This window comes from Helianthus annuus, chromosome 16 (assembly GCF_002127325.2).
Source record: "Helianthus annuus cultivar XRQ/B chromosome 16, HanXRQr2.0-SUNRISE, whole genome shotgun sequence".
NCBI lineage: Eukaryota > Viridiplantae > Streptophyta > Magnoliopsida > Asterales > Asteraceae > Helianthus > Helianthus annuus.
Genome location: NC_035448.2, coordinates 185,554,233 through 185,578,194, shown reverse-complemented (window position 1 = coordinate 185,578,194; position 23,962 = coordinate 185,554,233). Strand labels below are relative to the sequence as shown.

Sequence of the window (23,962 nt, the reverse complement as noted above, 5' to 3'; positions counted from 1 at the left end):
CATCATTTTTCAAAATAAAAACAAGCGTTTGCCACTGATCAGCTCGTGGTAACACTTCAATTATTTTGTCTATTACTTCCTCACGTGTTTTCACAATTCCAAATCTGTCTAACTCAATTTTTAAACGGCAAAAACGTTCAATCATTTGACTCACTGTCTCTCCCTTTAAACTGTCAAACAAATTAAACTCCTTTTTTAATAAAGCTATTTTGTTATTTTTAATTTGTTTGCCTCCCTCAGCTTTAACTCTTAGCGCTTCCCAACCCGATTTTGATGACCCATCATAATTTAATAATGAAAATATATCATCTCGGATAGATTGTTGAATCAATGCTATCATCTTCTGCTCATATGAGAATTTCCGCTTGTCTTCATCGGAAAGATCATTGAGATGTATCTCTTCATGCTTGTCATTGATCGGTCGACTGTATCCAAACTCTAAGCAGAACCAGCTCTCGTGAGCATATGCCTTGGTCCAGTTCAGGAATCTCTCTTTCCACCAAGTATAATCTTCTATATTCTCAAGTTTAGGTGGTTTCGAATAGGTTCCATCGAAGTTATCATGTTTTATGTTATCATTGATTGTTTTTGTTATTGATTTCGGTGTGACTGTTGAAGTTTCCGACGATTCTGGTGTGAACGCTTTGTAGAACGTGTTGTAGAACTCTTCAGCCAAGATGTTATCTCCTCGAATCACCTAAAACGAATAAACACGATCAGTTTAAAAATTATCAAACAAACTGGATCGGACAGATATCCGATCGAGTGAGGTCAAACAAAGTCAATGTAACAAAGATCGGGTTACAGCGGATTGGATGGTGATCCGATCGAGTGACAATGTTCCTTGGATCGGGTGGTGATCCGATCGAGTGGGTATCCGATACTTTGACCTTGGATTGAGTGGCTACTCGATCGAGCGAGAGGCTGTCCGCTCAGGTGAGATGCTGTCCGATAGGGTGAGACACTGTCCGATCGGTGAGAGGCTTCCGATCGGGTGAGATGCTGTCCGATCGGGTGACTAGTGACCCGATCGAGTGAAGATCCGACAATTTAACCTGTTACACAAGCAAATGAAGAATTTAGGATCGGATGGCAATCCGTTCGGATTGCCACTCGATGATTTGCACAACGAGTGAATAAGTGAGAGAGTAACAAGAATCGGATGGTGATCCGATCGAGTCACCTACTCAATGATTGACACTACAAGACAAAAACTTTATGTTGGCCGATCGGATGGTGATTCGATCGAGTCACCACTCGATGCTTAGAACACACAATGTAATATGAATTTCAAATAAAGCACATGCAATCTGACAACACCTTTAATTCACGTGAACATATGATATCTTCAATAAAGATGGTCGACAAATTCATTTAGTGATAAAGCTTCATTGGGCCTCTCAACTAAAACACGTGAATATACATGAAATGGCAGACATTTGATATTCAATTCTTAATCCTATTGGACCGTTCAACACATGGGCCGCTAAAATGGACTGATACAATCAATTATTAAATGAGTTTGACATCTTTTTTAAATGCACATGCAATGGATCGAGTGAGTTGCCCGACGATAGACTATCCGATATATCACAAAGAACATTGACTTATAAGTCACACCGATTGCAATTAATGTCTCACATGTACCGCTGACAAAGTTGACTGACAAAACTGTTTTAAACAAGTTTGACCAAGTGACTCGATCGAGTGGAGATGTTGGATCGGATGGTCACCCGATTGGGTGACAATCCGAGACTTTGACACTTATCAAATTAACAATTAGTGTTCAACGGATCGGGTGGTCATCCGATCGGATTGCCATCCGATCGGTGAACATCACCTTGAATATTAACAGCAACAGTCAACATCTTTCACGTTTTTTCGAACCAAAAAATTTAAGATTTCTCTTAAACCGCTTAGAATTAAGTTCTGAAATTTTGTAGGTTTGTAGATCAAGTGTTTTCGCACAACATATCAAAAAATCAACGATTTTTAACCGTAAAATCTTGTTTAATTTGGCGTTTTTCAGTTAAGAAGTGAAAGATATGAAAAGATGAAGAAATTGAGCAAATCTGATGCGATATTTGATTTGAATCTGATGAATTCTTGTACGATTGATCCGTGCAATCGAGCTCCTGCTCTGATACCACTTGTAGGATCGGATTGACTCCGTAACGATTGCGAACCGACTCGTGTAACGTGCGGAATCCGTACACGAACGTGACCGAACACACAAGACGTAATATAATCGTTGATTCGATTGATGATATGAAAAGTACAAATGAACCGTGAACCACCTTGCCACTTTATCTCTCTACTTTCTCTCTCTAAGCACCAAGCTCTCCAAAGATCCAAATGAGCAGAAGTACTAATCTCTAACCCTAAGGGTTCTATTTATAGGCCAAGGGGCTTTAATGAGAAAAACTCATTAATTACAATATTGTCACCTTGCCTTTTCCCTACTTTTTACAATATAAAGTCTATATTTCTTCAGAAACTGCTACGAACTGGATTGACGGAGGCGATAGACACTACTGCACTAACATATACCTTCAATTATAATCAAAGAGTTTTTCTTGTTAAATCTATTGTTTATTAAGTTGAAGAAAACCTGGTTTCCAACAGAAAATACACAAGAAAATACTAATTCCACCAAAGGAAGGATCCGGTACAAGGCATGACAACTTCTTTTCCCAACTTGCACCACTCCTAAACATACACTTCCATCACTTTCGTTCAAACCCTTTTACCAAGCCTAGCTAATTAAATAAAACAAAATATAGAACTACAAAACACTTAGTTTAAGGTTCCATGCAACATCCGATTTACGTGACCCTTTTATTCCCATGCATTCAACTAACTAAATCAAAAGAATCTAATATACTAACCAATAACCCAAACTTGTGACCTGATCAAGGCCGGCTTCACTATTGTAGCAACCCAAGCTACAGATTGGGGCCCAACAGATAATAAGGCCTCATTTCTTCAAAAAGAAATATTTATATACATGATATAAAATAAGTGAGAAACTAAGAATTGTCACATTCATTCATTGATCTTTGACGTATATACACATTGGCATAAAGATATAGTCAAGCTAACTTGAGATAAACCAGGGGGGATAATAAAGATATATCTGCATTCTTAACACTCCCCTAGAGATATATTAGTATTCATTATACACAGTTAACAACATACTTTAGGATGATGCTAAATAGGTACTTCAAAACCTAAATAAAGAGATTGATACTACTGGAACAGCTATGCTGCCTCATTAAAAATCTCACTATGAAAACCTAGTGGGATAAAATTTAGTTAAGGAAAAAGAGTACAACGTGTGTAATTCTCCCCCTGAATTCAACAAACAACTTTCAATATAAGAAAACTGATCTTGTGTGATAACTGCTCGAAGCTATTTCTAGGTAATGATTTCGTGAACAGGTCAGCTAAATTTTCACTTGACTTGATCTGGCGAGCATAAATTTCCCTTTCTTTCTGCAAGTCATATGTTGAGAAGAACTACGGTGAGATGTGCTTTGTTCGATCACCCTTGATATAACATTCTCTGATCTGAGTTATGGAAGCAACATTGTCTTCATAAATAATCGCCAGCTCTTTCTTGATCTGTTCTAATCCGATGCTTCTTGTATGTTATTAATCATTGATCTCAACCACACACATTCTCGACCTGCATCATATAGTGCTATCAATTCGGCATTATTTGATGACGTTGTTGTAACTGTTTGCTTAGTTGACTTCCAAGAAATTGTTGTGCCACCATATGTGAATACATAACCTGTTTGAGATTTTGCTTTATGTGGATCTGATATATATCCAACATCGGCATACCCAACAAGCTGGGACTTTTGATCTTTCTGGTAGAAAAGACCTAAGTCTTGTGTCCCACAAATATACCAGAATATGTGTTTTATTCCATTCCATTGTCTACGTGTTGGATTCAAACTGTATCTTGCTAGTACATGTACCGGGAATGTAATATCGGGTCTCGTGTTTCTCGCAACATACATAAGAGCACCAATCGTACTTAAGTACGATACTTCTAGACCAAGTACTTCTTCACCTTCTTTTGAGGGTGGTAAGGATCCTTATGTGGATCTTGCGATCGGGCAACCATGGGTATGCTAAACGGATGAGCTTTGTCCATATTATACCGTACTAACATCTTCTGGATGTAGTTTGACTGGTTGACGAATGTATGGTTACAAAAATGCTCAAACTGTAGGACGAGACATACTTTTGTTGTACCAAGGTCTTTCATCTCAAATTCTCTCTTTAATATGTTAGCAATTTTTTCTATCTCTTCAGGAGTTCCGATGATGTTTATATCATCAACCAAGACCGCTATATAGTGAACTTTGAGTGTGATCTTTTTATAAAGACACATGGGCTGATTACATCAGACTTGTATCCTTCTTTTTGAGATATTCACTGAGTCGATTGTACCACATACGACTAGATTGTTTGAGACTATATAAAGATCTCTTTAGCTTTATAGAACACATATCTCGGGGTATTGATTTTAATGCATCAGGCGTTTTTAATCCTTTAGAAATTTTCATGTAGACATCATTGTCAAGTGTCCCGTATAAGTGTGCAATGACCACATTCATAAGTCTCATTTGAAGTCCTTCCAAGATTGCAAAGCCAATTAGAAATCTAAGGGTTATCGCGTACACTACAAGGGAATACGTTTCCTCATAATCAACTTCTGGGATTTGGGAAAACCCTTATGCTACAACGTGTGCCTTATATCGTACAGTCTCATTCTTTTCGTTTCTTTTTATAATAGTAGGGCAAACGCTACATTTTGAAAAGCTAAAAGACTCACGTGTGACCATCGCGATGAGGCGTCAATTAAGAGTAAGAAATAGCGGGATGGACCTCAAGGAGGATGTATTGGCCCACAAATGTCCCCTTGGAGTCTTTCCAAAAACGAGGGGCTTTCTTGTGTTAGTTTAGTTTTTGAGGGCCGAGTAATAAGTTTTCCTAGAGAGCATGCCACACATGATAAATCTTATGATAACACGACTTTTAAATTCTTAAGAGGGTGCCCATTTTCACTGTTAATTATTCGCCTGTTAGTATCTAAGTTTGATACTTGTAAATTAATTCAGATAAAACAAGCAAATATGATTGTAATCACTAATAAAATTCACAAGTAGAAAGAAATTATTTTGGTACTTGTAAGATAATTCATATAAAACAAGCAAAAGTGATTGTAATAACTAATAAAATTCACAAGTAGGAAGATATTATCAACAACTGTTTTTCATTAATCATAAGATTCCAATGTATTACAGAATGATTCTACAATCTCCCCCTCAGCTTGATCACTCACAAATCTATTCGTACAAAAGAGAATGTTTGATGTGATGAAATAGTTCTCTAACAAGCGAGATCTATTTATACTAAGTATGAAAGCTCTATTTGTGATTGACTGACATCACCCTGATAGTGACATCTAACATTCCTAACAGAAAAGATTCCACAAATGTTACAAACATCTGTGTAAATCAAACATCTGATCTAACTATGCTAAACACTGGTATAAAGCAAGTACTGTTACATTTGGAAACAATTGTTTAGTCTATCCTCTGTTGCTTTGTTCCAAACATCTATTCGGCTAGACAGATGTTTGGTTTTCTTCATCAGACCTTTGCTTTAACAAACTTTAGGCTTGAACAGACCTTGTTTCTTCATGAATAATGGTTCCAAGGCTTGAACAAATGTTTGCTTATCTTCAACAGATGCTCTGATTTAGGTGTTCAAGATTCACTATCTTTGGGAGCAGAAATGTTTCATCAATTATTTATTTCTCGATCTTATAGTTATGTTTTGGCTTTTGGATATCATCTGTTCTTTTGTAGGTCCAACAATTTCCCCCTAGAACATATGATGCCAAAATAGGTGTTTATTTGATCAATTTCTATTTCTCATCAACTGTTATCTGATTTGTCCTTTAAATTGTAATTCAAAGTTCAGAGAATCAGTGTCTTCTGGATCCCTTTATAGTGGATGACTGATAGGTCTTGCAGATTTTCAATTCTTAGTCCTGAGGCACTTTTAATTGAAATCTTTTGCACCTCCCCATTGGCCCTGAGTAGAGTTAATTCATTGGTATCTTTGTTTGATTTCCATTTAAAAATTTTGAGACCAGGGGATTTGCAAGGACCAGAGTTATTGCAGATGAGTTTGGGGACACAGGTCTTCCTGTGATAATGTCAACTATATCTTCTTTCTTGGCTTCCTTCTTTAATTCAAATCCTCTTTTTATAAATTCCCTTACAACTTTTGATATATTTCTTGCTGATGGAAACTCAAAGTTTTCATAGGAAAGTCTAGTTGATCATACCCTGACTTTCTTGGTAACGAGGGATCCTTTTCTCTTTTATAGGAATGAAGTTCTTAAGGAAAGGTTAGGAGTGACTAGTATCGGATAAGATACAGAGGGGAGATTGAGATGGTTTGGAGAGAGGTGCAGAGAGGTGCAACTCTACCAAATCCTGCCTAATCCACTCATCCCAAGTAATTTTGGGACTACCTCTAATTCTCCTCCCTTCCACAGTCAAGGGTTCCACTGCTCTAACTGGAACTGTCAACTATCTCCTCTTGACTTGTCCAAACCATCTCAATCTCCCATCTGTATCTTATCCGATACATGATAGGGACTTAGAGTTCCTATTTGCATGTGATTATCTGTCGCAACCCCCCGACCCCTGCCTGAGAGCGGGCGCCGCGAGATCCAGATTAGTGGTATCGGTGTTTATTAATTTGGCAGCGTAATACATCAGGACCGTAGTTAGGAAATATTTTTATCAAAGTTAAACACCAAGCTTTTTATAAAAAAGGATTTTGGATAAAACCCAAGTTCATTTGACAATACATTTGCAGGGATAAACCCTATTGAAAACAAAAACTCCTTTTTATTTAGGTAACTTTTATTGCCACTTTTCCAAGCCTTCAGTGCTCTCCAGCTGGCTTCTATTGGCTTTCACATTTTGTTACCTGAAACACGTTTTATAAACATTTTATTAGCAAAATACTGGCAAGTACATTCCATTTTGTAAAGCATCAGTTGTTTACACATTACAGTATTAAGGGCAATTACAATGTTTACATCTACACAATTACTCATTCAAGACTGTCAACACCTGACTTGTGGGTCATATTACTCATTGGCTAACTCTTTGTCCAGTGGTAACGTCTTTCACATTTTGTATACAAAACCCCAACATACCGGCAGCAATTGTAGAATTACAAAGGCTTAATCACTGTAATTGTATTTGAAAACATTTGAGGTTTTGGTAAAACATTTTGACTCACAAGAATATATTTTAAAAAGGTGACAAAAAGAGAATGTACTCATAAACGGTGAGAAAAAGAGAATGTACTCACATTGTTTACTTAGGTGATACTACTATAGCTTCCTGGTGATTCTCTTGGTTATTATCTATTAAAATTAAACAATGCACACGTGTTAGTAAAATAACCCAAATCACATTAACCGTACAACTCGAGACAGAACTCCAATGACTGAGTCAGGCAGAGCCTTGACATGCATTACGGAGTCCTAAATCAACTGGGTGTAACACGAGACAGTACTCTAACGACTGAGTCAGGCAGAGCCTTGACATACGTTACGGAGCCCTAAATCGATCGTGTAGGGTAACAGCAGGGTAATAATACTTACAACGAGGCAGAGCTTCGCTTTATAGAGGTATAATACCCGATTATTATAATTGCTACAAAAATTTAAAGAGAATTGCAAATGAACCGATCGCCCCTATTTATAGGCCTGAAGTATGGCGGCTCGGGGCTCGCGAAGCACACCTCCTTCCTTTACGTGGCCCGCGAGATAGGTAGGTTAGGCTCTAGCCTTGTCCGGTCATCACACTAGCTTCGACACATGTTAGGACACGTGGCGCAATGCCATGTCCAGCAATCCAGGCCAGTCGCGGCCCGCGACCATGATGGCTAAGGGAGTCACGCCCCGCGAGCGGCTCCCAGATTTTGTTTTTCTTGGTTTTTATAAATATTAGGTTATGCTGGGTTCGTTTCTCGCATACGGGGTATATTTTAGGACATTTAGGGTTACATTAAGAGTTCTAGGAGGGTTGTTATATTATCTTTCTACAGCTATGGCAATTTTTGTGGTCTTATGACTTCTTTGTATGTTTCCACATTACTATTTTACCCATCCACAACCTTAGGTCTGTTATTTGATCGTGTCTATGTCTTGTTGTTAGTGTCGGGGATCTATCTGGAAGCGGTCTCTCTGTCCATAGGGATGGAGGTAAGGTTTGCATACATCTCACTCTCCCCAGACCCTATCATTAGCTTGCTATTTGAGGGATTTACTGGTTATGGTCGTTGTCGTTGTTGTTGTTTTATTTTGATGTAATCATAGTTTCTTTTGAACACCTTACTTCAATCTATTTTATGTTGTCTTCTATGAAAAATAGTGGATTTTACATGACTGGAGTGATGAGGAATATATGAAGATACTGAAGCGATGTAGAGAAGCAATTCCAAGCAAGGAAAATGGAGGAAAGTTGATTATTATAGACATGGTCTTGAAGGTACACGAAGGAGAGAACGATTTACTCAAGACTCAACTTCTATTGGATATGAGGATGATGAGTTTGGTGACCAAAGCTATTCCTTAATGCTGGCTTTGGTGATTACAAAATAACTCTAGTTTTAGGGTTAAGATCTCTCATTAAAGTTTACCCTAGTTAAGTTAAGCTACTTTCTATACAGCGTAATTGAAGATGATTGAATCTATTAATTATTAAACTTCTTAGCATGTTTGATCTTGTTTGTGGTTATTTTGTGGTGTCGTTCTTTGTCATGTTTATGAAAAATAAGAAAGTGTATTGGGCTTGAATTTAATGAAACTTTTTTACCAAATGTTCAACTATAGAACTAAAAATCCAAAAGATCAAACGAGGCAAAAAATATTACCAAGTAGTACATAAAGTTTAGAACTGGTTGTCCTCTTACATCAAGATTGGCAGCTTTGTTGAATGCATTAAAGCACATGCAATGCCATAAAGTAATAAGAAAAGATTAAAACTTTTATTTGGTAGGTTTTGAAAAGAAATAAAAGTCTCACCATGATACATCTAACATGCAAAGTTTTACTAAAGCTACACCCAACGTTGACATCAAGAGAGTTTCGGCTAAAAGATGTTATTGAAGATGTTCATAAAAAATTGTGAACCCGCAAGAAAAAAAAAAAACTAACCCAATATCTTAAATTGCAACGACTAGTGTTTTGATATACTTTTAGAGTGCCACAAAAATCATAATTCAGCAAAAAACTATCCTTAAATTACGGGCTTTTTTTTAATGGCATATATCCAGATATTAGTGTCTTGTTAAATCTCATCTTGTCACCAACCCCCAGTCCAAATTTCATTAAAAGTGAGTGGGAAAGATGATTTTGTTTGAGCAAACACATCATATGGGAATTAATTGCATTCATGCCTAACTATTCAGGAATAATGATTCCATGTTGGTAGGGGTGGCCTTTCATCATATGGGAATTTGCTGGACACATGCACCACATGCACTTAGTGCATGGTGCACTAACTAGGTAGAACACAAGTACAAAAGATTTTTTTTTTTTTTTTTAAAGAGAACTACATTAAAAACGCCGAACTTAAAAATCGGGATGGACACAACACACAAGACAACTACATATTAACAAATTCATATCAATCCGTCCAAACTAACAAACCCTTCTTAGCTCTTTGTTTATACCAAAGAAAACTAGTGGCCCTAACTTCGCTGAAAATCTCTTCCACGTTGCTTCTCTTGTCGTTGAACCGAAGGTTATTTCTAGCCTTCCATAAAAGCCAACAAGCAGCAAGAATAATCCCTTGCAACGCCGATCTCTCCGACTTCCTTCTACTTCCGAGCTTATGAATTTCAATTAAGTCTCTAAAAGAAAACACAAAGAAATTCATCACCCGACACCAAAAACTAATTTTTTCCCATAAACCCAATGCCAAAAGGGCAAGCCGTGAATATATGCGACACCGAATCGGGACCGGCGTTACAGAAACAGCAGCCACCATCTGCAACCGAGACACCCCTCCTAGCTAAGGCCTCGACAGTCGGAATTCTTTCTAAATCCGCCCGCCACGCTAAAATATTGCATTTAAGCGGAACCCAATTACACCGATCCATAACATACCGATTGCTATAATCCTTATCTAAAACGATCTGCTTTTCCACCGCCGCAATTGAAAAGCTATCTGAGCCGCTGCCGACCCACTTCCATCTGTCAGGAACATTAGACAACCTGACCGCCCAAAGCCGAAGAGAGAGATTGCCATTCGATCCCTTCCGAAGCTGAATCAGGATCATGCCTCCACAACCACAAACCATCACCTTCTAACCTATCTCGAACACCACACATTTTCACCAATTCTAAATGGAACAGGGCCGGAAACTTATCTTTCAAGGGGACTTCAAAAAACCACGGATCAAGCCAGAACATGATACTTTCACCGCTACCCACCACGCCTTTGAACAAACTTCGTAAAGAAATATTCCCCACGACCGGTTACTTAAGAACAGAAACAATACTATTCCAAACTCCACCATAGGTCTTTTTAGTCGGTAAATAATCCCAATCGGACCCCCCGGAATGAATAGCCTTTATAACTCTAACCCAAAGATTATCTTTTTCGGTTTTGCATCTCCATCCCTTCTTAGAAAGCAAAGCCTTGTTCACATCTTTAAGGCTATGAAGACCCAAACCACCCATATTCTTTGGGGATGCAACCCTATCCCACGCGACCCAATGAAGCTTTTTTTTTTTTTTCCAAAGTAGCTCCTCCCCAAAGAAATCTTCTTATCAAACTTTCCAAATCCTCCACAACTTTAACGGGGGCACGATATAGCGATAAGAAGTACGTCGGAAGACTCTCGATAACGGACCGATTTAAGGTGACTCTACCTCCAATCGAGAGAAACGAAGCTTTCCATAAAGAAAGACGTTTCTCAAATATATCATACACCGGCCTCCGGTTGTTAATCCGATTCATATTCACCCCAACAGCTAAGCCGAGATACTTGAAAGGAAAGGAATCCGCTTTACATCCTACTAAGGCAGCCATCTCCTCAATTTCCCCAAAATCCATCCCAATCCCGAAAAGATTGGACTTACCGAAGTTTATATTTAGGCCCGAGCAAACGTGAAAGCGTCTCAAAATTCTAATCACGTTGTGATGTTATCCCTACTCCATTCCCCGAGAATTATAGCGCCGTCCGCATAAAAAGATGAGAAACCGAAGGACCATCATTGGGGAGATTAACTCCACGAACAATACCCAAACCGCAAGCCTTGTTAATCATGCACGAAAGAGCTTCCATCACTATAACAAACATGAAAGGAGAAATAGGATCCCCTTGGCGCATTCCTTTTTGGCATTTAAATTCGAAAGTCAGGGTGCCATGTAAGGTCCGCTTTTCCGTAATAAAATAAACTACTTATAAAAATAATTTAAAGACATCAACATACCAAAAATTTAATACATAACGAAATTCTTACAAAAATTGGGCATGACTCGTTCGTAAAACGAGCATGCCCCCTGTTTTTAAGTTATTAAACTAACGACAATCTACGACCCATTTAACTTTAAACTTCCCAAAACGAAGACAACAAGTTTTTAAGTGTATGACTTCTAACAAGATTAAACAAAATAACAAGACACGGACCCAAAAAGTGTGCATATATCTAGCGGAAGCGCTTGGTATAATAAAGCATGGACACGTGCTCGCTCCATATCTCCAATTCGCCTAAAGTGGAGTTTTACCTACATTAACAACCAAATTTTAAAAGGTTAGTTATCACACTAGTTAAATCATAATTCTTTCGTTTTAACTCCATCCATACAAGAACTTTTAGATAGTCAACTGTCTTGCTTACACACTTCAAACTTTTGAACATGTAATCATCTAAATATGATAGACTGTAATATTAATATTCCTCGTATTTCATACATACAATTTACGTAATCCTCCAAACGATACACATATATGCATTCACTTTCACGTACTTTCACATGCTAATGGCTAATGCTTCATGATTCTACAAATAGCAAATTTCATTCGAAGCAACTATATAACATAATTTCAACATATCCTTTACTAATAAGCTCGTATGATTCACTTTTAGCACATATTCGCCTCTTAATCATACTAAAGCAAATCATTATATACGCATAAGTATCACACCATTCCAAACACGGGGTACTAACCTCTAATGCATAATTTTGATCAAAGCATACATTTATCCGAATTCTCATACGAATTCCATCTAACTCACATTCTTCAATTTATTTCCACCATTAATCTCATCATTCATCATCATTTTTTTTTTGTTGTTCATTTATTAACAAATCAGGTTCCTTCACATATTCAAGTACTTTAGTCTACATTTACTTCCTTCATTATTCATTATCACACGTTTCCAACCTCATTTTATACATTCGTCCTCCATTTCATGCCATTCCATACGTTACATTCGACTTTTCTAAATTTTACTTTATCGCTAATGGTCTACGTAACTTTACATAACTTATTATATCTTCTAATAACTTGACAAGAACATAAAACGGGCATTTCTGAGAAGTACGGGAACTTAAATTATAATTCACAAGCTTTCAATATAACACATAATTCAACCTTTGATTACAACATTTGTAATCATGCATTTCAAGTTTCTAATTCTCTACGTTCCATCATTTATTTCGTGTCGTTCTTTTTCACACCATTACATGCCTTTCATTATATAATGGTTCATTAGTCTGCATTTACTTAATTCACATTCTTACATTTCAATTTTTGATCTTTTAAATTTCATAACTCTTATCTTGTCATTTGATTCATCACTTTCGACTCTTTCGAATCCATTCCATCGTAACCACTAATTGTGGTTACATACATCTATTAGGCCTTATATGGACCCTACATAATCATTAAATAGGCTTTCGGATAACCCGGTAACTCTAAATGTGAAAAACAAAATTTTTCAGCAGATTGCCTTTACACAACCCGTCGGCGACGCCCAAGGACCCCGTCGGCGACGGGCCCTGTAAAGTGGCGTCGGCCACACTTCCCGTAAGCAGTCGAATAAGGCGTCGGCTCAAAATAGGGGGGCGTCGGCGACGGCCAGAAGCCCGTCGGCGACGGCCAGAAGCCCGTCGGCGACGGCCTCCCATTTGCTGAATTCGCTGCAGACTTGTTTTAGGCCTTTTTAATCATTTTTCGGGTCGGTTCCAGCCCTACAGCCCCTGGAATTCATCGTTTCGCCCTCTATAATTATTTCTTCACATACTTAACTTAACTTAACTTTATTTATCAAGCACATTACATATACTTGCATTCATCAAGAACTTAAATTGTTACCTCGTTGGCGATCTTGGAGCGAGCACACTTTCGAATGAGCCGTCGGTTTGAGTTCAAGCATCGTGTCAAAAGCTCGAATCCCTCAAACCTAGGCTCTGATACCAACTTGTAAGGTCCGCTTTTCCGTAATAAAATAAACTACTTATAAAAATAATTTAAAGACATCAACATACCAAAAATTTAATACATAACGAAATTCTTACAAAAATTGGGCATGACCCGTTCGTAAAACGAGCATGCCCCCTGTTTTTAAGTTATTAAACTAACGACAATCTACGACCCATTTAACTTTAAACTTCCCAAAACGAAGACAACAAGTTTTTAAGTGTATGACTTCTAACAAGATTAAACAAAATAACAAGACACGGACCCAAAAAGTGTGCATATATCTAGCGGAAGCGCTTGGTATAATAAAGCATGGACACGTGCTCGCTCCATATCTCCAATTCGCCTAAAGTGGAGTTTTACCTACATTAACAACCAAATTTTAAAAGGTTAGTTATCACACTAGTTAAATCATAATTCTTTCGTTTTAACTCCATCCATACAAGAACTTTCATTCTTTTACGCATACGACTACCCAAGTAATTGGGTTGGGCATAAACACTCTCATAGAGAGTTAAGCATACACATTCGACCCGTTTAATTAGGTTTGGCATAAACACTCTCATAGAGAGTTAAGCATACACATTCGACCCGTTTAATTGGGTTTGGCATAGACACTCTCATAGAGAGTTAAGCATACACATTCGACCCGTTTAATTGGGTTTGGCATAAACACTCTCATAGAGAGTTAAGCATACACATTCGACCCGTTTAATTGGGTTTGGCATAGACACTCTCATAGAGAGTTAAGCATACACATTCGACCCGTTTAATTGGGTTTATTGCTTTCAACATAAATCTTTCCTTTCCATCCGTATAACGGATTAAACTTCAAGCATTTGTCATAGCATTCATGACCACCCGTTCAAAACGGGTAGTAGCTTATTCTTACTCGACTTGTTCAACTAGAACTTGTCGACTTGCATAGCTTATCATTACATCCATAACAACCAAATCCGCAAGGGATTTGCTAGTTACTTACTAATCACCATAACATTTTGACAATAGTTAATTAAGATGTTATAACAAAATTCTAAGTAAGGTTTATTTGTATGTAACGAACATACATAGCTTTCCATACCCGGTTCGACTAAAAGTACCGGGTACGATGCATTAACTTTCGTATCATAATCATTTCTCAACATCCGCTTATGACGGATCTAACTTTACTTTCAACAAATCGGATATCTCAACGCTCACGGTTCCAACATAACAATTTAATACATTAGAGATTATTATTCATATGACAACATAAAAAAAAACATAAAGTGTACACTAACGTACCTCGATCTTGTGAACCTTCCGATTTCCTAGTATTGGAACCTTCCTCCTTCACACCTATAATTACACATTCATTCGTTTATTTAGTACACCAACATTTCATTCATTCATCTTTCAAATCATATACATTATTCTTTTAAGCATTTCATCGAACACTTGGTGTTCATCATAATTACAAGCATTATTTACAAACATACAAGGCATGAATTTCCATTAGTTCATCATATAGTTCATTCCACAATCGATCCTCATTCATATCTTTATTTACCCTAGATAAATTTTCTATAATTCAAGCATTACAACATCACCATACATCAAGATTTCACATATCTATAATCACATTGATCATCCTTTTCATATCACAAATTCATAAAATGGGTTTTTACTAAATTCCTTCAAATAACCTAGAATCAAACATGATTCTTGGTCTAGAAGGTAACCCTAACTCAGATTTCTCAAATTTAGACACAAAAATTCGAGATTGGGTCGAGCCCCTTATCCTACAAATCATCAAATTCAGAAAATTAAACTTACCACTAACAAATTAGGGTTAGATTTTCGCAAGGAGGGTTCATGCACCGGATTATCTTATGTATTTGGCTTTGATTCTTGATTTCTTGAAGCTAGGGTTTCACCTTTCTTTTGCCTGCTCTCTTTCTCGAACGACCAGAACCCAAAAATGGGTGTTTGGTTTTAATTTTTGTTTATTAACTAAAACATTTAGTTTATTACTTACACATTGAACCCTTCCACTTAGAAAAAGTGTTCAACTTAGGCTTTCCCAATACTAACTTATCATTTTTGTCATAATTCATTACTATGTTGAATTATTTGTTTATTTTTACCTATTATTAAACTAAACAAGTTTTGGGGTGTTACAAGTCTACCCCCCTTAAAGGAGGTTTCGTCCCCGAAACCTTTCTCATTCCAACTAGACCACTTCTACTCTTATTTTTTTTTCATCTATTCATTCAAGACTCTTAATACAACATAGATGCATTCGGGATCTTAGCCAGAGTTTCATTCTTGCATAAACGTATTTGTACGCATTGTCCCTCCGTTCTTAAATCAAGTAAATTACTTTCATAATCACATATAAGTCAGAATCTGATCCAGAGCTCTTATTAGTGTCGTTTTCACTTTATAATGCTAGTTCCTAGCACACCTCATCACTGGCAGTTCGTTCATTGAAGTTTATTCAAAATGTATACTATTGGTCGTACAAGCTTATGCTTACGACTTGTTTCTATCTTTCTAAATAAGCATAACGTATTCATACATTTACTAATATAAATAAATCGATTTATTTCATTCTGCACACGAATCATGCACGATATAATTCATTATTGTAATTATAAGCAAACCCTATTATCCCATTAATAACGTTCTTCTAATTACTTTCTTGTTCATAGGAGGGCTGAGCATAACATCTTACGTATACTATAAACATTTAATGACTTAGTGGTACTAATACAAAGCTACCCACTTCCTAATTACTTTTTCATACTTAATATGAGTATAAAGCATCATTCTACGGTTACTACCGTCGCTTGAACTAATTACAAGTTTGATTTTAGCCTCAAATTTAATCCTTTGCACACTTTATTATTAGCTCCTTGCGTAAACTACTTATGATACAACTAGGTATGTTGTGTATGAGCACCATACGAGCGTTTAACCAATTCAGCTCAAACTTTCATTTAAGGCCTTTAGACCTCCCTCTTAACGACATTCAAACCTTCTCACGCTGACCATTACAGGTCGATCTTTGTATACCATACTATAATTATTCTACCATTCATTTTGTTCATACTTACAATTAAATCTATAGATTCTTAATCATTAATCAAGAATTAAACATTTTACTAACCTCGCCTTCAATGCATAAGTCAGTTATCCGTGTGCCGGATTGATCCGCTTCTTTATATGTACCTCCCGTACCAGAATTGGTCTCATTCATTCATAAAATATGCTCCCACTCGTGAGCATCCTTCCACTAGCTTCATTACTATCATCTCACACGAAGAATTCCATTATATTTATCTATGAATAAATAGTTAGCACATAACTTTTCATAATTGCGTCCTACGTGGTATTTGTTCGCCTATTGGCTCTTTCACAATTTTCTTACGTACATGCTATAACATATCATACATTCCATTTCTTACATACTATCCTTTCATTTTATTGGTTATTTCGTCAACTTTCACAGTTTGACCTTTCACGATCAGACTAACGCCCCCTTACCTATTGTGGTTGCATCGAGGTACACGTTCGTACCTTATACTCGCATAATTGCAAGGACTTCATTTATTTCGTTTGACTTTTCAGAAGTCTAATTGTAAATACATTCTTACATATGGGTATCAGTTATCCTATTCTGACACATCATTCTCTAGTCGAGCCCTAAGCTCTTATTAAAAATATAATCTTTTTATACGTACCTGGCGCGGGTCAAAACCCTTGACTCGTTATTTATACTTTGCGATGGTTAATGTTTTCCAATCTGTGACAATGCATGCCCCTACATCATGCTCACCTATAAGTAATAAACTTGACAAACCGAACATTAAATACCGGGTTCAAACGGCGATCGCCATTTGACCCGTATAACTTATTTGAGTTTGGTACTTACTTTTTATTCTCACTTGTTCAATCCGTCTTCACTTACGGATTCGAACTTTTAATTACTTACCTTTCATTCTTACCAGTTTGAATTCATTTCTCAGATTCTAGCATTTTCATCTGTACCTTTCGTTCTTCTGTCGTATCATTTACCATGTCATTTCTTACGTAATACTTCTAGCAATTGTAAGTAATTATTATTTACTGTCTTCTACAATTTGACCCTTTAAAATTAATCACACTTAGTACTTATTGTATCTAAGTATTGTTGTACGCGTTGTACTTACTTTCAATTCGAATCATCTTTACGAAATGTCTTTAGCTAACATCCCGACTAATATTCTTTCCATACCTTTCATCAACATTGCCAAGTTTTCATTCCCGTCTTAGAATTTCTCAACTAAAATTTATGACCGATTTACCCTTATAATGAGGTCTTATCGGTTTAACATTATGCCAACAATTTCAACAAAACGTACCATAACATTTCTAATTTATTTATACATTTCACTTTGATTTCAAATATGCAAACATGTATACACCTTCATGTAGATAAATTTGAAGTGATTGCAAAATCACTTACCTTTAGTGTTCAGGTTCATATTTGCCTCATTGCTTCCTCTTACCCCGTTTGCCATCCATACTTGAATCAACTGACGAGATTTCCATCCTTGCATATTGTTACATTCGTAACATTATTAGCTTATGTGAGCATACATACAACTATTCATTTTCTTTCTATTCATACGTTAATTGACCTTCGTTAGTCAAATTTCGTATAAACCAGACATTTATTAATAGCTATCTCATTTCAAATCCATGCTACTAATCTATCATCAAGCATAACACGTAAATCACTTAATACATAATACGTTAACTCTTTACTTTAGTATTTGTGTCTGATGACCATTTCATGATATCCCTATACTGTTGACTTTTAGATAGTCAACTGTCTTGCTTACACACTTCAAACTTTTGAACATGTAATCATCTAAATATGATAGACTGTAATATTAATATTCCTCGCATTTCATACATACAATTTACGTAATCCTCCAAACGATACACATATATGCATTCACTTTCACGTACTTTCACATGCTAATGGCTAATGCTTCATGATTCTACAAATAGCAAATTTCATTCGAAGCAACTATATAACATAATTTCAACATATCCTTTACTAATAAGCTCGTATGATTCACTTTTAGCACATATTCGCCTCTTAATCATACTAAAGCAAATCATTATATACGCATAAGTATCACACCATTCCAAACACGGGGTACTAACCTCTGATGCATAATTTTGATCAAAGCATACATTTATCCGAATTCTCATACGAATTCCATCTAACTCACATTCTTCAATTTATTTCCACCATTAATCTCATCATTCATCATCATTTTTTTTTTGTTGTTCATTTATTAACAAATCAGGTTCCTTCACATATTCAAGTACTTTAGTCTACATTTACTTCCTTCATTATTCATTATCACACGTTTCCAACCTCATTTTATACATTCGTCCTCCATTTCATGCCATTCCATACGTTACATTCGACTTTTCTAAATTTTACTTTATCGCTAATGGTCTACGTAACTTTACATAACTTATTATATCTTCTAATAACTTGACAAGAACATAAAACGGGCATTTCTAAGAAGTACGGGAACTTAAATTATAATTCACAAGCTTTCAATATAACACATAATTCAACCTTTGATTACAACATTTGTAATCATGCATTTCAAGTTTCTAATTCTCCACGTTCCATCATTTATTTCGTGTCGTTCTTTTTCACACCATTACATGCCTTTCATTATATAATGGTTCATTAGTCTGCATTTACTTAATTCACATTCTTACATTTCAATTTTTGATCTTTTAAATTTCATAACTCTTATCTTGTCATTTGATTCATCACTTTCGACTCTTTCGAATCCATTCCATCGTAACCACTAATTGTGGTTACATACATCTATTAGGCCTTATATGGACCCTACATAATCATTAAATAGGCTTTCGGATAACCCGGTAACTCTAAATGTGAAAAACAAAATTTTTCAGCAGATTGCCTTTACACAACCCGTCGGCGACGCCCAAGGACCCCGTCGGCGACGGGCCCTGTAAAGTGGCGTCGGCCACACTTCCCGTAAGCAGTCGAATAAGGCGTCGGCTCAAAATAGGGGGGCGTCGGCGACGGCCAGAAGCCCGTCGGCGACGGCCTCCCATTTGCTGAATTCGCTGCAGACTTGTTTTAGGCCTTTTTAATCATTTTTCGGGTCGGTTCCAGCCCTACAGCCCCTGGAATTCATCGTTTCGCCCTCTATAATTATTTCTTCACATACTTAACTTAACTTAACTTTATTTATCAAGCACATTACATATACTTGCATTCATCAAGAACTTAAATTGTTACCTCGTTGGCGATCTTGGAGCGAGCACACTTTCGAATGAGCCGTCGGTTTGAGTTCAAGCATCGTGTCAAAAGCTCGAATCCCTCAAACCTAGGCTCTGATACCAACTTGTAAGGTCCGCTTTTCCGTAATAAAATAAACTACTTATAAAAATAATTTAAAGACATCAACATACCAAAAATTTAATACATAACGAAATTCTTACAAAAATTGGGCATGACCCGTTCGTAAAACGAGCATGCCCCCTGTTTTTAAGTTATTAAACTAACGACAATCTACGACCCATTTAACTTTAAACTTCCCAAAACGAAGACAACAAGTTTTTAAGTGTATGACTTCTAACAAGATTAAACAAAATAACAAGACACGGACCCAAAAAGTGTGCATATATCTAGCGGAAGCGCTTGGTATAATAAAGCATGGACACGTGCTCGCTCCATATCTCCAATTCGCCTAAAGTGGAGTTTTACCTACATTAACAACCAAATTTTAAAAGGTTAGTTATCACACTAGTTAAATCATAATTCTTTCGTTTTAACTCCATCCATACAAGAACTTTCATTCTTTTACGCATACGACTACCCAAGTAATTGGGTTGGGCATAAACACTCTCATAGAGAGTTAAGCATACACATTCGACCCGTTTAATTGGGTTTGGCATAAACACTCTCATAGAGAGTTAAGCATACACATTCGACCCGTTTAATTGGGTTTGGCATAGACACTCTCATAGAGAGTTAAGCATACACATTCGACCCGTTTAATTGGGTTTGGCATAAACACTCTCATAGAGAGTTAAGCATACACATTCGACCCGTTTAATTGGGTTTGGCATAGACACTCTCATAGAGAGTTAAGCATACACATTCGACCCGTTTAATTGGGTTTATTGCTTTCAACATAAATCTTTCCTTTCCATCCGTATAACGGATTAAACTTCAAGCATTTGTCATAGCATTCATGACCACCCGTTCAAAACGGGTAGTAGCTTATTCTTACTCGACTTGTTCAACTAGAACTTGTCGACTTGCATAGCTTATCATTACATCCATAACAACCAAATCCGCAAGGGATTTGCTAGTTACTTACTAATCACCATAACATTTTGACAATAGTTAATTAAGATGTTATAACAAAATTCTAAGTAAGGTTTATTTGTATGTAACGAACATACATAGCTTTCCATACCCGGTTCGACTAAAAGTACCGGGTACGATGCATTAACTTTCGTATCATAATCATTTCTCAACATCCGCTTATGACGGATCTAACTTTACTTTCAACAAATCGGATATCTCAACGCTCACGGTTCCAACATAACAATTTAATACATTAGAGATTATTATTCATATGACAACATAAAAAAAAACATAAAGTGTACACTAACGTACCTCGATCTTGTGAACCTTCCGATTTCCTAGTATTGGAACCTTCCTCCTTCACACCTATAATTACACATTCATTCGTTTATTTAGTACACCAACATTTCATTCATTCATCTTTCAAATCATATACATTATTCTTTTAAGCATTTCATCGAACACTTGGTGTTCATCATAATTACAAGCATTATTTACAAACATACAAGGCATGAATTTCCATTAGTTCATCATATAGTTCATTCCACAATCGATCCTCATTCATATCTTTATTTACCCTAGATAAATTTTCTATAATTCAAGCATTACAACATCACCATACATCAAGATTTCACATATCTATAATCACATTGATCATCCTTTTCATATCACAAATTCATAAAATGGGTTTTTACTAAATTCCTTCAAATAACCTAGAATCAAACATGATTCTTGGTCTAGAAGGTAACCCTAACTCAGATTTCTCAAATTTAGACACAAAAATTCGAGATTGGGTCGAGCCCCTTATCCTACAAATCATCAAATTCAGAAAATTAAACTTACCACTAACAAATTAGGGTTAGATTTTCGCAAGGAGGGTTCATGCACCGGATTATCTTATGTATTTGGCTTTGATTCTTGATTTCTTGAAGCTAGGGTTTCACCTTTCTTTTGCCTGCTCTCTTTCTCGAACGACCAGAACCCAAAAATGGGTGTTTGGTTTTAATTTTTGTTTATTAACTAAAACATTTAGTTTATTACTTACACATTGAACCCTTCCACTTAGAAAAAGTGTTCAACTTAGGCTTTCCCAATACTAACTTATCATTTTTGTCATAATTCATTACTATGTTGAATTATTTGTTTATTTTTACCTATTATTAAACTAAACAAGTTTTGGGGTGTTACATGCCATTAACCAAAACAGGCGCCCTGGCCGAAGAAATAATACCATTGATCCATAAGCACCATCTATTAGAAAATCCCATTTGGCTAAGAATGTCCACCACAAAATTCCAGTTTATGTTGTCATACGCCTTTTCGAAATCTATCTTCAAGGAAAAAAAACTTTTTCTTAGCTTTTCTCGACCACTTTTGGATTTCATTAATGATAAGCGGACCGTCTAAAGTTAAAATAGGTTTAATAAAATAACTATTTGTGAGAAAATTGGAGTATTATTGACATGTTGTTGAACCCGAATAGGTTTAGGTCATGACGCAGGACGGGACTACAATATGCCGCGTCTCAAGCAAGGCGGAAGCAAAATAGAAAACAAGAGAGAAATATTAATACTCTTTAAGAGAAAAAAGGTATATTGTTGAATGACTAACATAATTACATAGAACTCTCTTTTATATGATTTTTTAGTAATTTGCCATCTATGTGACAACAATTACGATTGCCTACGATTGAAGTACACAATTCTTCAAGTTCTGTGGTGGTTTTGTCAAACCTAGCAATGAGATCCTCCATCGCGCCCCACAGTTCTTCAACCTCCAACCTCTGTCCATTAGAATGAGGTTGTTGAACACCTTTGATAATTGCCATCAGGAAGCTAACGAGCTCCGATACCAACTAAGGCATGACTGAACTACAATACATCACGTATCACATGAGGCGAAAGCGAAATAGAAAATTAGAGAGAGACTCTTCAAGAGAAAAACGATTTATTATTAAATGACTAAAACAATTACGTAGACTCTTTTATAGGATTTTTTTAGCAATTTGTGATCCATGTGACGATTAAGAAATTAAATACGATTATAAAGAAAAATTAATGTGATAACTAGTTAGTCACATGAGTTGGTAACAACTCGTGCTTTCTTTATTATAAATAGTCAAGAAAAAAAACTTCGTATATATATGAATTGAATTCAAATTCATACTCAAATTCAAAAGAAGTGGAATTTGTTTTTTTTTTTTCCTTCACTTATTTTCGCATTCTCATTGTTCCACGTACAAATCTACCATTTTAACAATCAGTCTTTCATCACGTCATGTAAAAATATTCTAATAAATTTAAATGTAATTATAGAGAGAGGTTTTCCTCACAATATACATCATGAGAGCGCACGATTTCAATAACTTTTGTCATGAATAAACATGTGTATTCAAACTTCAATGTTGATATATTTTTTTAACGGCAAATTATGTGTATTCAAACTTCAATGTTGATATATTTTTTTAACGGCAAATTTGGTTCACTAACGGACTACTGGAGTATTATCGTGCAACCAGTAGAAGCACCTGATCATATTCTTCTCCACCAGACATAATGTCTATACACCAATTCAGGAGGAAACCCAATTTGGTTCACTGACGGACTACTGGAGTATTATCGTGCAACCAGTAGAACCACCTGATCATATCCTTCTCCACCAGACATAATGCCTATACACCAATTCAGGAGGAAACCCAATAAATATGAAAAAACCCACTTGTGAGAATCGAACCCAAGATCTGTTGGTCTCAAAGCCTTATACCACCCACAAAATGCCACTAGGCTATTTTTGAATGTTAATATTTACCTTGATAATCCATTTTCTCAATGTAACCTCCTTACAAGGCCATGTGTAGCCCCTTTGTGGGCGTTATGTGACACGTGTCGTGCCACGTCACACAGGGGCTTTATGGGGCGTTATATCACCAGAGCCCGTAGTCATAAAGCTCCTACCTCATCATTACTCAATTAATTAATTTTCAATTTTTTAATTAATTTCTAACTTTTT

At 36.3% G+C, this 23,962-nt stretch overlaps 1 long non-coding RNA gene across 2 annotated transcripts; it reads right to left on the bottom strand.

Annotated features, from left to right (window-relative positions):
• Nucleotides 1-13,597: 13,597 nt before the first annotated feature.
• LOC110918642 lies at nucleotides 13,598-21,927 on the bottom strand. 2 transcript variants are annotated; one of them, XR_004883195.1, is made up of 6 exons: nucleotides 21,797-21,927; nucleotides 21,266-21,319; nucleotides 17,274-18,124; nucleotides 16,700-16,837; nucleotides 14,833-14,886; nucleotides 13,598-13,911 (listed from the first exon to the last, which is right to left on the bottom strand). It is a non-coding gene; the product is annotated as an uncharacterized LOC110918642 (long non-coding RNA). The 2 variants fall into 2 exon arrangements; XR_004883196.1 differs by having other exon boundaries at nucleotides 18,038-18,124.
• Nucleotides 21,928-23,962: the final 2,035 nt, after the last annotated feature.